The sequence below is a fragment of the Crinia signifera genome, chromosome 6, assembly GCF_055691185.1.
Source record: "Crinia signifera chromosome 6, ASM5569118v1, whole genome shotgun sequence".
Lineage (NCBI taxonomy): Eukaryota > Metazoa > Chordata > Amphibia > Anura > Myobatrachidae > Crinia > Crinia signifera.
Window position 1 is genome coordinate 206,167,976 of NC_139222.1, and position 15,602 is coordinate 206,183,577.

Sequence of the window (15,602 nt, forward strand, 5' to 3'; positions counted from 1 at the left end):
AACACACATGAACTTACCTCTTCTTAACGTGCTCCGTCTCACAAACTTGTGGAGCCACCGCATTAATCTCCGCCGTTATGTCCTCCCAAATCTTCCATCTCCTTGTGTGTGTCAACCTGTCCTGTGGACACTCGATCCAATCCCGTGCGCGGGGTACCAGGATGGCAAGCTCCTGCGCTTCGAATGGCATGTTTCTGCTGCTTGGTTCCTCTGTTGCCCTATTTCGGCCACGCCCACGGCCACGGCCACCTGTCGCTGTACTCGAAGTGCTGGCCAGGCTACTCTGTTGGGAAGCCACCTGTTGTGTTCCCAATGATTCTGCTGAGGCTGAAGATGGGCCAGCTGCTGATTGACCTGATGTAGATGGCCCATCTGGCTGCTGTTCTCCCAATGGCTGGTCTGGGTTGAGGGTGACATAGCTGGTGCTGGAGTCCATGTGGCCAAACAGGTCCTGCAACACCTGGTCTTCCTCAGATTCTGAGCCAGCCATGTTTGCAACAACATTGCAGTTTTCTAACACACCTTTATATCCTATTTCTGTAATTGGCCTACATCAGCGACACCCTGCATTCCGTACGGCAGAGTAGACCGTGCGGCGCATAGGCCACGCCCCTACCTGCGGAAAATAAAAATTCAAAACCTGGCCAACTTAGTAAGTCTGATTTAGTAGCTAATTGCAGATTTGTACTCCAATGACCAAATAAAACTGAGGTCAGACATGAAATGTATATGTGAATGTACATCTGTACTGTGCACTTGTTTGGTATGTAGTACAAATGACACTAACCATTCCATATGTAAATCCAGTCCACCACTTAGGCAATAGTAATCAGTGCTAGCATCCAAATCACATGTGAAAGGTCTCCAAATTCAGCCTTGATGCTAGCTACTTTTCATTCCACATCTCTAGTGTGGCCCAGTAGAAGGTAAGTGTACACATGGCACCATGGCCTAATATTGGGAAAAGGTCTGGCACTATTTGCTATGTTTCTGCTGTATAGCTTTCACTATAATAAAGCTGTTTAGTACCTTGTTGAGTTAGGTGTAAGTGGCTAGTGATGCAGACTATTTCACCTGTTGCTTATACCCATGTTTGGTGAATGTAATAGATTATATATAATGGGTTGCAAACTTCTTTCACACTGTCTGTTTAGGAGATACTAAGTAATGGCATGGTCTGCTCAACTATGCAAAGGTACAGCATGTGTTGTTTTGCGATGCAATGAGTTAGCCGTCTGTTGTGGCGCATACACGCTGTTAATGTCAAAATGAACAATAAAGTTAATACCAAATATCACACTGAACAACCAATTACAGGACATGATTGCTTAAATTGTGCCATTGCTAAGATGGCGGCCTATGGGAGAGCAGCACCCTTCTCTGGCCCGGAGCTGAGGGCACTGGTCTCCGTTATGGAGACCAGGCTGGGGCGTGCGGGGCCCTTCATTACAAACCGCCAGAAGCGCCAGGCGTATGCCGCTGCCCGCAGGTGCATATTCGCGCGCACCCAGGTGCGCAGGACCATCGCCCAGCTGTAGCGGCGATGGTCTGATCTGAGGCGCCGGGAGCCAGAAAAGCTCCAGCAAATAAGGGCCAGCATTGCACGATGTAAGTGTTTACACATTAAATGGCCAATTGTACATTAATGCTTACATGACCTTTTTTTTGACAATAAGGTAACCTGGTTGATCATGAGTTAAACATGGCATACACTATTTGTGTGGTATTTCATGTTTGACATGCTGTAATGTGTGTGTAATATGTCATTTTTTGGGATGCATGATGAATGAACAAATCATGTGACTTATTTAACACCCTGCATTTTGATTTTCCTTACAGCACGTGACCGTGCAAGACGGGCCCGTGAGCAGGGCCAGGAGGAGGAGGCCCCTGAAGAAGTGGCGGAGGAGGAGGCCACAGAAGTGGTGGAGGAGGAGGCCACAGAAGTGGCGGAGGAGGAAGCCGTGCAAGAAGTGGCCGAGGAGGAGGCCACAGAAGACATGGTGGAGGTGGAGGCCACAGACGAAGTGGCCGAGGAGGAGGTGGCCTCTGAGTTTATGGGCCACGAGGAGGTGGCCGAGGAGGTTGTGGAAGAGGAGGTTGTGGAAGAGGAGGAGGCATGTGAGGTGGTGGAGGAAGAAGGAATTGGTAGGTAAACATAAGGCATCATTAATAATTGGTGGTAGTACTATTTGTTAGGTACCACTGGTGAATCTAGTGTGTTTTACTCTATTATTAATAAATAAACAAAAGTGGGTTACAACAGACACACTTAGGGGTTATAGGCCCAAGCTGCAAACGTGGAATCTAGAGGCTCACGTAGGTGATGCGTGTTTATTTATGGAGGGCATTTCTATACTAGCAGAAATAAAACATCAATGGAGTACGGTCAGGCGTGATTTATAATGGAGTCCCAAGTGGCCAGTTCCCCTGGGCCCCCCTCTAGCCAGTTGGCCCGTGTTGTTGCCATGTATTTTGTCAAGCTATTTTGTAGGATGCATTGACTTTAGAAATTGTTTGGTGTAAGGAAGCGGATTAGTGCAGCAGTTTCACCTATCTGGCAATGTGACAATGATTCCGGAAGTAAGGGGTAGAGGGACTAGGCTAGCCTTTAAATGTGGTATCCATCTATCCATCCATCCATCCATCTATGTATCCATCTATATAACTATCTATCTATGTATCTATCTATCTATCTATCAATCTATTATGCAGTTTAGCTATTAAGCAGTGACATGCAGGTATATATGTATGGCAAAATGTAGCATGTTGTATTGGATGTAGCTTTGTAGTAGATTGGTGATTGTTAAGGTAGGAGATTTTTATCAGTCACATATTCAGTACTGTAAGCCAGTGTGTGTGTGTGGGCCCATTTTATTTTTTACCATTACAAACAGTATTGCCTATGTAATTGTTTGTATGTATGATTTCGCATGCTGTAGGTACTTAGGATTGACAGTACAAGGTCTACCTGATTAGCATAATTATTGTTGATCCCCCTTTAACAGATGACCAGATGCAAGAAGGCGAGGGGTTGAGAGGGGCCCTCCTCAGACTGCACCAGCACCTTCTGCTCATGGCAGAAGAGGTGAAAAATGTTTGCGACCTCCTGGTCTGAAGACCTTGTTTTTAAATTTTTGTAAGATGTAAATACATTTTTCCAGTTAAAGTTATAAGTGGTCTGTGTGTTATTGTATAATTTTACAGTATAAGTATAAATATAAGTATCTAAGTATAAATAGTGGTGTTGATTTATGTAAGGTGCAAAAGGGATATACAGTATATATAGATGGGTTTAGTGCATAAAAGTGGTTGAAAGTGAAGGGTAATGTAAAGATGTACATAGTGTGTTGATTTGTATGTGTGTGTTTGCAGGTGAAGAATAATTGATGATGTAATATGCATACAAAGAATGTGGTGAACTTAGCATGATGAAAGGGTTAATCTAAAGTGGAAGTAAAGTGTTTAATTATCAATTAGATAAATAATAGATAACCATTAAAAACAATCCCTTTTGAATGAGGTTGCCTAATTGCATAAGTGGGTCATGTTACAGATTTGGGTGTTCTGATAAGAGTGGTGATTTGTGCGTAAATACACCGCATCGGTGCGTACGGCCAGGTTCCCGTCCGTTCTAACGCGGTAAGACCATGCTTACGCTGTAAGACCGTGCAGAATCTGTGCGTGTCCACCGCACACGCAAGGTTTGTATGTCGTCCGTACACATGCCCTCTTCTTAAAGAGTGAGTCCGTCCGAATGCGGAGGCTCGGGGGGCGTTTCTACGGACGATGTCCGCACAGCGTGGCGTGCGGCCCGCTCCGTAAGAATTCGGGAAAGTACGCACCGATCAGAATAAGGTCCTCTATGATCTGGGTAAACCAATTCTCACCTGCTAGCAAAGAGATTGTTACCACAGCAAATAAGCATTGGCTAATCAATAACACCAATCTGGACCTGCCTCTCTAAAAGGTGCATACACACGTACAGATTTTTCTGTCCAATCTAGCTGGTGGGAACAAAAACCTGGAAATGTATGGGAGCATATGACAATTAAAAAGTTCCACCCAAATGATTGATAAATTTGTTATTTCAGAAGGTTTTAAACAATTTGTCTGACTGATCACTGCCTGTTTTAAAGTGTTCGGGAACAATTTTTTGATTGTCATTTGCTCCCATACATTTCCAGCTTTTTGTTTGCACCACATAGATTGAACAGAAGAATCTGTACGTGTGTACGCACCTTTAATGGATTCCAACTTATTACAATGTTATAAAAGAGGGTAGAATTTTAGGGATTGTGTGGTGTGAACAGACAAGCTTGAATAAACATCAGGAACATTTCCTAACAAGAAAACATGGTAATTCTATAGTCTAGGACTGAGGTAGATAACCCTAGTCCTCGAGAGCTACCAACAGTGCATGTTTTGCAGGTCTCCTCACAGAATCACAAGTGAGCTAATTAGCTCCATCTGTGTATCTTTTAAAATGTGTCAGTGATTAATGAGTGCAGCTGTGCAGCAGCTAGGTTGTCTGGAAAATGTGCACTGTTGGTAGCTCTCGAGGGCTAGGGTTGGCTACCACTGGTCTAGGATGTGCTGTGTGGATTTCTGGAACAACTTTCAACCTTCAAATATATCAAGGGCTTTAACAAGGTACAGGTGGGAGACATTTTTCACAGGAAGAGTAGCAGCAGAACAAGAGGACATGCACTGAAACTAAAGGGAGGAAGATTCAGGGGAAATTTGAGGAATAATTACTTTACAGAAAGAGTAGTAGATAAGTGGAATGGGAGGCAAATATAGTAGTGCAATTTAAACATGCTTGAGATAGGCATATTGATATCCTTACAAAAAAATCAGGATCAAATATGGTTTGAGGTAACATGTTTAAAAAAAAAGGGGGCAGACTAGATGGGCCAAGTGGTTCTTATCTGCCGTCAAATTCTATGTTTCTATCTACAGATGGAAAATAAATTTAAATTAAGAACATCTTGATCAGAAAATCCAGTTTTGTGGTATACAGTATTTTATTACTGTAGATGCCCTTGTGGTTTAATCTATGTGGGCAAAACTACACAGAAATATAAGGAACAGATGATAATACTCTAAAGCAGGACAGGCCAACCTGTGGCTCTCCAGATGTTGTGAAACTACAAATCCCAGCATGCCTTGCCAAAGTTTTAACAATCCCTTATAGCAAAACTGTGGCAAGGCAGGATGGGATTTGTAGTTTGACAACATCTGGAGAGCCACAGGTTGGCCAGGCCTGCTCTAGAGGAAATCCCCTCAGATCAACATGTGGTTAGACACTTTAGATAGTGGCAACATGGGCTGCCCGCTATCAGATATAAGACAATAGAATATGTACATGAGGGCAAACAAGGAGGTGATAGAGCCAGAGTTCAGTTTCAAACAGAAGGCAAATGTATTTATGAGCTTTGTAAAGTGTGAATACATTTATTTTCTTTCCTAATATTGTAAAGGGGAGTTGTTACTCCTCCACTTCATATTATCATTGACCTCATATTCTTGAAGAAAATGTATTATTTTACCCATTTAATACGTCTTATAATTACTAATGCACATACCTTTTAATAAGAAACTCAGAGTTATTATACTTTTACACTCATTAGGATATTCTCATCAAGAAAGACTGCTCGCATTATGTGGACAGTCATACTGTATAACAAATTACATACAGGTTAAACAGTATTGATCAAACACAATGTAAGATAAGAGAGAGAAATATATAGAGTTAGAGCTACGGGGCAGTACGGATGGGGTAATAGTTAGCATTACTGCCTCACAGCACTGAGGTCATGGGTTAGATTCCCACCATGACCCTAACTGTGCAGAGTTTGTATATCCTCCCCGTGGGTACTCCGCTTTCCTCCCACAAAAATATACTGGTAGGTTATTTGACTCCTAACAAAATTAATCCTAGAATGTTTCTGTGTGTACATGTGGTGGCCACTATAGATTGTAAGCTCCAGTGGGACAGGGACTGATGTGGATGTTCAAATATTCTCAGTAAAGCCCTGCGAAATATGTGTGTGCTATGTAAGAAACTGTTAATAAATAATATAGAAATACAGAGAGATATTGTTAGTGTGAAGGTGTGGACCTTTGTGTTGATAACATATGGTGAAACTAGACTCCATTTTGTATAAAAAAACTCCCATACAACGGTAATCTTCTTACAGTCCCAGAAAGACTTTACTATATATAGTATTCTAGAATGTGTACTTCACAATCTCATTCTCGATTACACCAACATCCACCATACATAGATAGCTACCCGAATAGAAGGTAACACTGTATCTATCATACGATAGCATAGAGACTATTCAAAGGATGCTTAAATGTCGCAAAATGATCATGCTATCTTTGAATTTACATTCCGTTTACAGTACAAGCCCACAAGGGCAAATCATTTGGTATAATACAAATGTGGATTTGCAATAAAACAGTGTTGAATAACATATTTACAGCCTGAGTGAGGGTGATTGAATGTGTCACCTGCCAATAAGAATTGGAAGGTGACACATCCACATCTGCTGCAACCAAAGTGGTCAGAGGGTAAAAATTATTAAAGAGTTTTGGGTATTCGAAGTTTGGCCATATTGGTCTTAACCAACCATGAATAAAGATTTTTTTTTCTCGAGTAACACAGTATCAGCCAATAATGAGTAAAGGTGCCCACACGCGCACCGATCCCGGCGTGCGTTGTGGGCTTAACTAGCACACATAGCATCGCATCGTATGCCTTGTGCATACGATGTGCATGCGATGCGATGCTATGCTAGAAAAAGCTAGTACAAAAAGTATGTGCAGCACATACTTTTTGTACTGTGCGATGGGGTGCCGCTGGAGCGCGCACCCCATCGTATAGCATCGCACCGCCGGGATCGGTGCGTGTGTGGGCACCTTAAGACCTAGGCTAGTGTCTGAAGCAATAACTGGCCAATGTTTTTTTGCTACCCTTTGGATCTCCACAGATTCTGAGTGGTATTTATTAACCCAAGGGAGTACTGCATTTTGTTGGGATTTGGTGGATGACACCAACTTTTGCTGATCCAACCTCAAGGCTTTTTCTCTAGCTTTAATGAATTTAATGAATACCTACGACTCTGCAACTTCTCAATAAGTATATCAATTTGTATAATAGCTGCAATACGGTCACTGTTAATGCGTATAATGCGCACCATTTGTGAAAATGGTAATCCTCTGATTAACAAAGGAGGGTAACAGCTGCTAGCTTGAAGTAATAGGTTGCGGTCTTTGGGTTTTGTAAACACTGTAGTAGTTAATTGTCCATCGATAAACAACACTTTGACATCTACGAAATTGATTTCTGATTGGCCCCTTGCATATGTAATTTTAATAGAGCCCGCTTGAGCATGATATTCTGTAATCAATTTTTCAAACAATTCTTTAGACCCTTGCCGTACCATGAATAGGTCAGGTTATCTTTATCACAGCGAAATATAAGTATGTTTTACATCATAATCTCATTGGAATAAAACAATTCCGACTCTATCATGATCATTACTATGTGAGCATAACAAAGAGCTGTGCTAGACCCCATAGCGCAGCAGTGGGTCTGCAGAAAGAATTTATCATCATATATAAAGAAATTATTAAATGAGTTCCAATAATTCAATATTTACATTGGTTTGCGCAAAAGAAAAAAACATGCTTTTTGCAAAGGAATTTACCTACTGCTGTCAGGCCAAACTCATGTGCAATACAAGTGTAGTTAGGTAAGTTATACTGGTGCTTGGGATTTCTGGTGGCCAATACAATATTAGGGACATGACCATGCTACCTCACGGGTGCATTGCTCATGTGGCTCAACGATCTATCAAATGATTATTTAAATGTGTTTTGTTCACTTTATATGAAGTAACAAAACATATTGAGATTTATTAGAGCATTCACATAGGGTTAGGGTTAGGTACGTGATACTGGTGCTTGGGTTTCTGGTGGTCATTGCAGTATTAGGGACATTTCAATGCTCACAATTCTGACACTTGCTAGGTAAGCCATCTAACTTTCAACATCGAGCCCCTAACTCTAACACTGAACATACCTGCAGCCTATCCTTAATTATTTTCCTTCCAATGCCTAACGCCAAAACCTCTTAGTATCTTACCATGACCCTCCCTATCTGCAGCATAACCTTAAACATACTCCTATAGTTCCAAACTCTTAACCTCCCTTCTTGATGCCTAACCAAAACCCCCTGCCATTGAACCATAACATCCCCTACACATAGGACAGAGTTCCAAAATCAGTCGTTTTACCAGTGTTTGGGATTCTGCTATCAGTTTCCTGACTTGCAGCTTCCCGAATGCCAGGATACCCAATGCATCCAATTGTAATCACTTCAAGTTAATTTTTATGTCTCTACAGTCTTTAGAAATATTTTTGAAAAGTATCTAGTAAATATGATAAACTTTTTTGAACTCTGTTGTTGAATTGTCCCAGCAACTATCATACACCAGATAGAATTTGAACTTTAAGAGAAAATAACTGATTTTTTTTCTGAAAATAATTATGGCAGCAGTGGGATTTAAACCCACGCCTCCGAAGAGACTGGAGCCTAAATCCAGCGCCTTAGACCGCTCGGCCATGCTACCACACTTAAAGGTAACTCATAGTTTCTCACAGTCTGGAATCCAGAACTAGAATTACAGAAAATGTTGTTGTTGTTGTATTAAAGAAATACGTAAAAATATGTTTTATGTTATAGCATCTAAAATGCTTAGAAGAAGTGAGAAAAGATTTTTTTTAAAAGAATATTGGTTGCCATGCAATCTAGATGAGAAATGGTTATTTTTTTATTAATTTGCATTTTAGTCGAGTTTACCACTTTGAAACCAATCACTGACATTTTCTTTGGAAAATTTATATGGCAGCTTTGGGAAGTTAGCAAAGAAAGAAATTAGCTGTTATAACAATGTGATGATGAACACTTATTTTTTTATTGAATTGCATTCTTGTGGATAGAACAATGAAAACATCAACCTCTAACAATATATATCAATAATAAATATGGTAGCAGTGGGATTTGAACCCACGCCTCCGAAGGGACTGGAGCCTTAATCCAGCGCCTTAGACCGCTCGGCCATGCTACCTCATGGGTGCAGTGTTTTTTGAAACAGCTCCCCAGGCAAGCCATCTAGCCCAGGGGCTTTGCCCACGGGCAGAGATTTAATTACCCTTTCCACTTCTTCACTGGTAATTGGTGCATCTAGGAGACTCTGAGCATCTTGAGTTAATAGGGGGAGATGCAGCTCTGCGAAGAATTCCTGCAGGTCCTCATCACTTGTTTTCTGAGCTGATTGGTAGACTTTGCCAAAATGGCTGACAAATTCATCCACTATGTCTGAAGTAGATGACAAAATTTCACCTTGTTCAGTTCTAATACTAGCAATGATACTGGACGGCCTGTCCATTCTAAGCAGAAGGGCCATAAATTTGCCCACTTTATCTGAGCCGGCATACCATTGGTGAGAGCCCGCATGGAGTCTATGGTAATTTACATCCTGAAGATATTCTAGCCACTCCATCTGCATCCTTTGCCATCCCACCCTATCCGACTCTAAATTGCTAGCTTGATAAACTCTTTCTAGTTCTGGATGGAATGAATTCAACAAGCCATATTCAATGCAGCTGCTGCTCAATTGGACGGTGCCGGGACCAGGTGAGTGAAAGAAGAAGGCTGCGAGAGTAGGTGGATGGGAAGGGGGCGGTGAATGAGGGTGCCAGATGAGCTGCGGCAAATGGGAGGTGGGACAGTGAATGAGGGTGGATCAGGTGAGGGGCAGGAGGAGGTGGCAGGAGGTGGGCAGCAGGATGGTGGATGAGAGGACGGTGCCTGGTCAGCTTCTGGTGCTCACCCGTGGCTATTCCGCCAATCCACGTGGTTTCCGACAGGTCAGTGCATTCCAAATTTTCAGAAAAACCAACAATAGTTTTTGAATAGGTCGGAACCCCTTTCAACCTAAATCAGTCATAAACTGACGTCTTTTTCCGACAAGACAGCAGTTTCAACTGTAATTGATTATACCTCTTAATTGTGGTATATACAAATCTTTTAGGTGGATTTGTACACCTGCATCAGTATAGAAGCTGCCAGTTTAGAAAAGCACAGGCTCTAATTCTGTCTGTTGATATACAGATCCCTTGCACTGTCGAGCGCCGGCTATAGAGACTGGGACGCGCGTGCGTCTCACACGCATGTGTGTCCCAGTATCCCGTCTCCGCTTCAGGGAGACGCTGCCCAGTTCGGGGGGGGAGTGGTCGGTGAAGCGAGGGGGACCAGCGGGGGAGGCGGCAGGGACCGGCGGCAGGCTCCATTTGCAAAGGGGCGCACGAGCGTCTCATGTGCACGCGCCCCTGGCGGAAGCCAGCCGCTGGCGGGGCTGGCGATTCTATCGCTAGGCCCTGCAAAGATGGAGCTCGCTCCATCTGTAACTTTGGTGCTTTGCCACTGAACTGCATTGGAAGCAAAACCACTATTGACCTTATATTGCACTTGACTGTATAAAGATAAAAACAGAGGAGATGCTTGCAAAGCATTTTACACAGTTCAGTGCATGTTCAGCATCTCCCGAGGATCGCTCACTACTATTCAGTCCAGCTGAGTCTGAGGTTGCTTTAAACAGCTTTGCACCTCCCCTCCATTAGCCTCTTCCCTTCATTGCAGCTACTAAGCCCATTATGCATACGTGGAGATTGGCAAGGTGGCAATGATAAGGGTGCCTACATCTGTAGATGATGTGTTTATTGTTTGGACTGGAGTGGAGGATAATTTAAACAGCATGATGGGATGCACTTATACCTGCAGTATAAGTGATTTTCTGAATGTGAAAATAAGGTATGGTCAAGGTAGATAAATTCTGACACTATGGGGGAAATTTTCTAAGATAAATTCGTGAAAAAAAATTGTATTTTCATACAAAAATACGATTTTTTTTGGGCGTATTATTATTTTTGGCATTTACTATGCCAAAAATACGAATTTTCGTGTTCGTATTGATGGGACATTCGTATTTGTATTTACAAATACGAATGATTAAACCATCAATAGAAAATGACAGAAATCACCATTCAAAAGAATGGTGATTCCTGATTTACTAAGTGGCCATATTGAAAATACGGCCGCTAATTGGCGTAAAATGCCCACGAATGGCCAGGCAAATATGGCAGGAAAATACACTTTATTTTCCTGTCATATTTGGCTTCAGCCTGCACGGATCAGTCAGATCCGTGCAGGCTGCAGTGTAAAAAAATACATTTAAAAAAGGCGTGGGTTCCCCCCACAGCCGTAAGCAGCACCAAGCTGAAAGAGCCGGGGCTGGTAATCAAAAATCAGGAAACCTGGCAAATAGGGGTTCCCTGATTTTTTAAAACCATGCTCCAGGGCCGGGGCTGGTTCCCAAAATACAGGGGACAAAATGACTAGGGGTCTCCTGTATTTTAAGAACCAGCCCTAGGCCAAACCAGCCAGCAGGGTAATGCCACAGCTAGGGGGAGACTTTTTATACAAGTCCCCCTGGCCAAAGCATTTACCCTACCAACCAGTCAGCCTGGCCAGGGGCCCTGGGGGAGTGGGGACCCCCCCAATAAAGGGTTCCCCCCTCTAGGACTTATCTGACCAGGCTGAAGCCTGGTGCTGTCCCCGGTGACCCTGGAGCGGTGGTGACCGGGCTGATCGGGCTAATGCTGATGATTCCCAGCAAGCCTCCATCGCAAGCTGGGACTTGGAGAACCACAAGTCCCAGCATGCGGGGCATTAAAGGGCCCACTGGCATTTGTAGTTCCACAGTATGAAAAATAGTAAAATAAGCACACACTGACACATGAAAAATAAAACTTTAATACATCCAAAGCCCACACATACTAATACTTACCTATTTTGAGCCCATCGGTAGGTCCCTGGGTCCGGGGCTCCAGGGTCCGGGGCTCCATGGTCCAGGGTCCAGTGCCTTGGATCCTGGGTCCGGAGCTGCAGAGTCCGGGACCCGGGGCCTTGGTTCCAGGGCTGGAATCAGTGCAGTGTGTCCATGGAAATGTCCACCAGTTAACTTGGTAATAGCTCAATTGACCCTCTCAGATGGCTCTGAGAGGGTCAATTGAGCTATTACCAAGTTAACTGGTGGACATTTCCATGGACACACTGCACTGATCCAAAAGAAAAACACCTCTTTACTGGGAATACAAATCCATCTCCTTAATACAAGTGTATCCGGAGGCCGATCCGAGGCGATCTAAGAACGATTTGTTTATCCAGGTTTACCATCAAACAAACATCTTGTGGAAAATACCAACTACCACCTCTCCACTGACAACCCATCTGAAAACTGCCGGCTACCTGGTCAATCATCTGTCGCTTTACATCTAAAGGAGACATATCCCAAATGGATTCAGTACTGAATCCCGGCGGTCGGGATCCCGGCGTTCACCAATGCTTGGTGACCCCAACACCTTATTCCTGATGAACAGTTTGATACTAGATATTAGTATACTATGCTACTGTAATCTTGTGTTACAGAATTGGCTGAATTGAATATACCAATGTTTTCAAATATAAAGACAGTTTTCTGGATGCGTAGTGACTATGTGTAAATTATGTGTTATGTAAAATGGTAATTATGTGTAACTTTATGGATTTTCTCAGCAAGTACACATTCTGCTGTAATAAGCAATGGCTGTTCTAATGCGCAAAGTACCATATTGTGCACGCATGCGTACGCACGCACCCATACTTGCCTACCTTACCCTCTCCATGAGGGAGAAAATGCTCTGTTCCTGGACTTCCCTGGTAATGTATGATTGCCATCACCTGTGGTGAAACACCTTTACCTAGCTCCCCACAGGTGATGGCAATCATACATTACCCGCATGGAGAGGGTCAGGTAGGCAAGTATGACGCACCCTGCTAACAAATGCCATAATGAATTCTAATACAGAGATATAATTTTGAATTTGACACCCCTCTCAAGGAAGCACTACCATTTTCTATATTTTTAAGTGTAAGATGGGTCTGTTCCAACTCACAAAATTGTTCCAACAGGCACAATTGAATTTAATAACTTTATGGGTGAAATTTCATAGGATGAGAGATTGAGAAAGTGAGAGATTTGGTAAGAAATCTCCATTTTTTTAAAGTGGCAATCATTTACACTGCAAAATAAATAAAAAATAAAGATTTCTTATCAATACTCTCACTTTCTCAATCTCTGGTCCGATTAAATTTCACCCTACATATATATACTTTCATACTGACCTAACAGCAGCAGGGATTAAGGCATTGGAGATTCCCAGACATAAGTTGTTTGTTAAAACTGAAAATAAGTGAACTAGGTCACTCTGGGCCTTATTCTGGTTGGTGCGTACATTTCCGAATACTTTCGGATGGCGTTTTTTAGCCGTCTGCGCATGCGTGGGGAACGCTATGCGCATGTGCCACGCATGGTGTCCGTACTTGTACTCCCCAATACCGTTCAGAAATGTGCACCGCAATCACTCGGGAAATATGGGCGTATTATGGGCGTCATTCAGAACTACACAGGGGCGTACTTTCAAAGTGGGCTAAACTGGGCGGAAACATGGGCGGACACGAGGGAGTGCACTCATTTTGGTAGGCGTGCATTCGGACAGCACACCGAATGCACGCGAACAAAAAGGCAAGAAATATGCGGTGTCCATAAGCAAGTATTGCTTTGCGGACACCACTCGTTCATGCACTAGGCAATCGGAATGCCTAATCACTACAACCAATGTCAGCTGAACACAATACAATCCACTCCTTCACTCATTACTCATTAATTACACGCTTGTCACTGGTTCAATTGGAACCATTGCAGCTTAAATGGACCATTACTAAACACACACATATATGCTGCACTTTTCACACACTTTTACACTGCAAATAATGGACACAACTTAATATTAATAATAGAAATACACATGTCACTTCTACATGTATCAATTAAGCCACACATTTTGGGAAAAAAAAAAACATTTATTACCAGAACTTATAAAATAAAATGGAAACCGTAACAAATTAAAAGGTACCATGCCAGGAATAAAAATAAAAAATATATAATAAAGACATGAATTTTTGACATACATAGCCACAGCAGAATCATTAGGAACACATCAGGTGGCTTCACAACCAAAGTATAGCACCAACACTTCAAGTACAGCAGACAGTAATGGTAGCCGAAAGAGGGCAACAGGGGAACCAAACATGACATTCGAAACAAGGGCAAATGTGAGTACCCTCTGCACGGAAATGGACACAGGAAGCTGACACACACAGCTCAATGAAAGATTTGGGAAGACATAAGGGTGGAGATTAATGCGGACACAAGTTCATCTGCGGGCACGTTTGCCCCTGGCAGGCTCCTTGCCACCTGCAGCAGCTCTTCGGCCACGGCCACGGTCAGATGATGGGCCAGGTGGAGCAGATGCTGGTGAGGGGGGGGATGGTGTTCCCCCTCTGCCAGCAGGGAGTGCTGATGGTGGGAATGCACCAGAAACGGATGACAATAGGACCCTATTGCTGGCAACTAGCTCCACCATAAGCTCATTATGGTGGAGGAGGAGGTCATTTTGGTGCAGGGCTTGATCAGCCAGCACCTGCAGGCTAGCAGCAATTGATTGCTGGGTGGCAGCCATAACCTGCAGGCTCCCAGCGATAGTCTGCTGGGTGCTGACCAAACCCTGCATGACCTCCTTGGTCCTACGCATCCGCTCTGATGCCAAGTCTCCCTGCTGGTGAATATGGGAAAGCACCTGCACCCACCTGTCGAATTCAGCCTCGGGCGGTGGCTGCTGCTGCTGCACGGGCCAGGCACTGGTGGCAGGTGGCACAGACTCCTCAACCTCAAGAGATTCTGGACCAAGCGGTGGGGATGCTGGTGAAAGAGAAAATTACAATTACAACACATTCCATGCAAAATTAGGACCAGCTACTTATGGCATGGCAAATAATTACCTTCAAGAAAAGAAGCCATGACTTCCACTTGGGCCTCGCTGTCAACGTTGCTCACCCCCCGGACCTCCTCTACTGCAATGCAGCACTCTGCCATCTCCTCCAGGGGGGTGAGCTTCAGCTTTCCAGGCATGGGGCCAGCCCCAGAGGTGTGGCTGTGTTCCCACCACTGGGTCAATTTCTTCTTGAGGTTGGTTTTGAAGTCGTGCCACCTGCAATCAAAGTTTACATATTACTACATGTCACTCCTCATGTTTGCTGTAGCACACATTGCAATCTGCAACTGATGACAACATGTGCTTCATTACACACAACTTACATTCAATGAAAATATAAAAACAACCCTTAGAAGATACATTCACACTCACCCTACAATAACTATTGATTAAATGACATGACAAACATGTCTGTGGCTCCAAGCAACGTGACCGCCCATTGACCAACTCCATCTAACATCTAATGTAAACATTACTGGTCTTGTACTGCTCAAATGTAACACACATGAACTTACCTCTTCTTAACGTGCTCCGTCTCACAAACTTGTGGAGCCACCGCATTAATCTCCGCCGTTATGTCCTCCCAAATCTTCCAT

At 43.4% G+C, this 15,602-nt stretch overlaps 2 non-coding genes across 2 annotated transcripts; both read right to left on the reverse strand.

Moving 5' to 3' along the window:
* Window positions 1–8,560: 8,560 nt before the first annotated feature.
* TRNAL-UAG (transfer RNA leucine (anticodon UAG)) lies at window positions 8,561–8,642 on the reverse strand. Its single transcript has one exon. It is a non-coding gene; the product is annotated as a tRNA-Leu (tRNA).
* A 416-nt stretch (window positions 8,643–9,058) lies between these two features.
* On the reverse strand, window positions 9,059–9,140 carry TRNAL-AAG (transfer RNA leucine (anticodon AAG)). Its single transcript has one exon. It is a non-coding gene; the product is annotated as a tRNA-Leu (tRNA).
* Window positions 9,141–15,602: the final 6,462 nt, after the last annotated feature.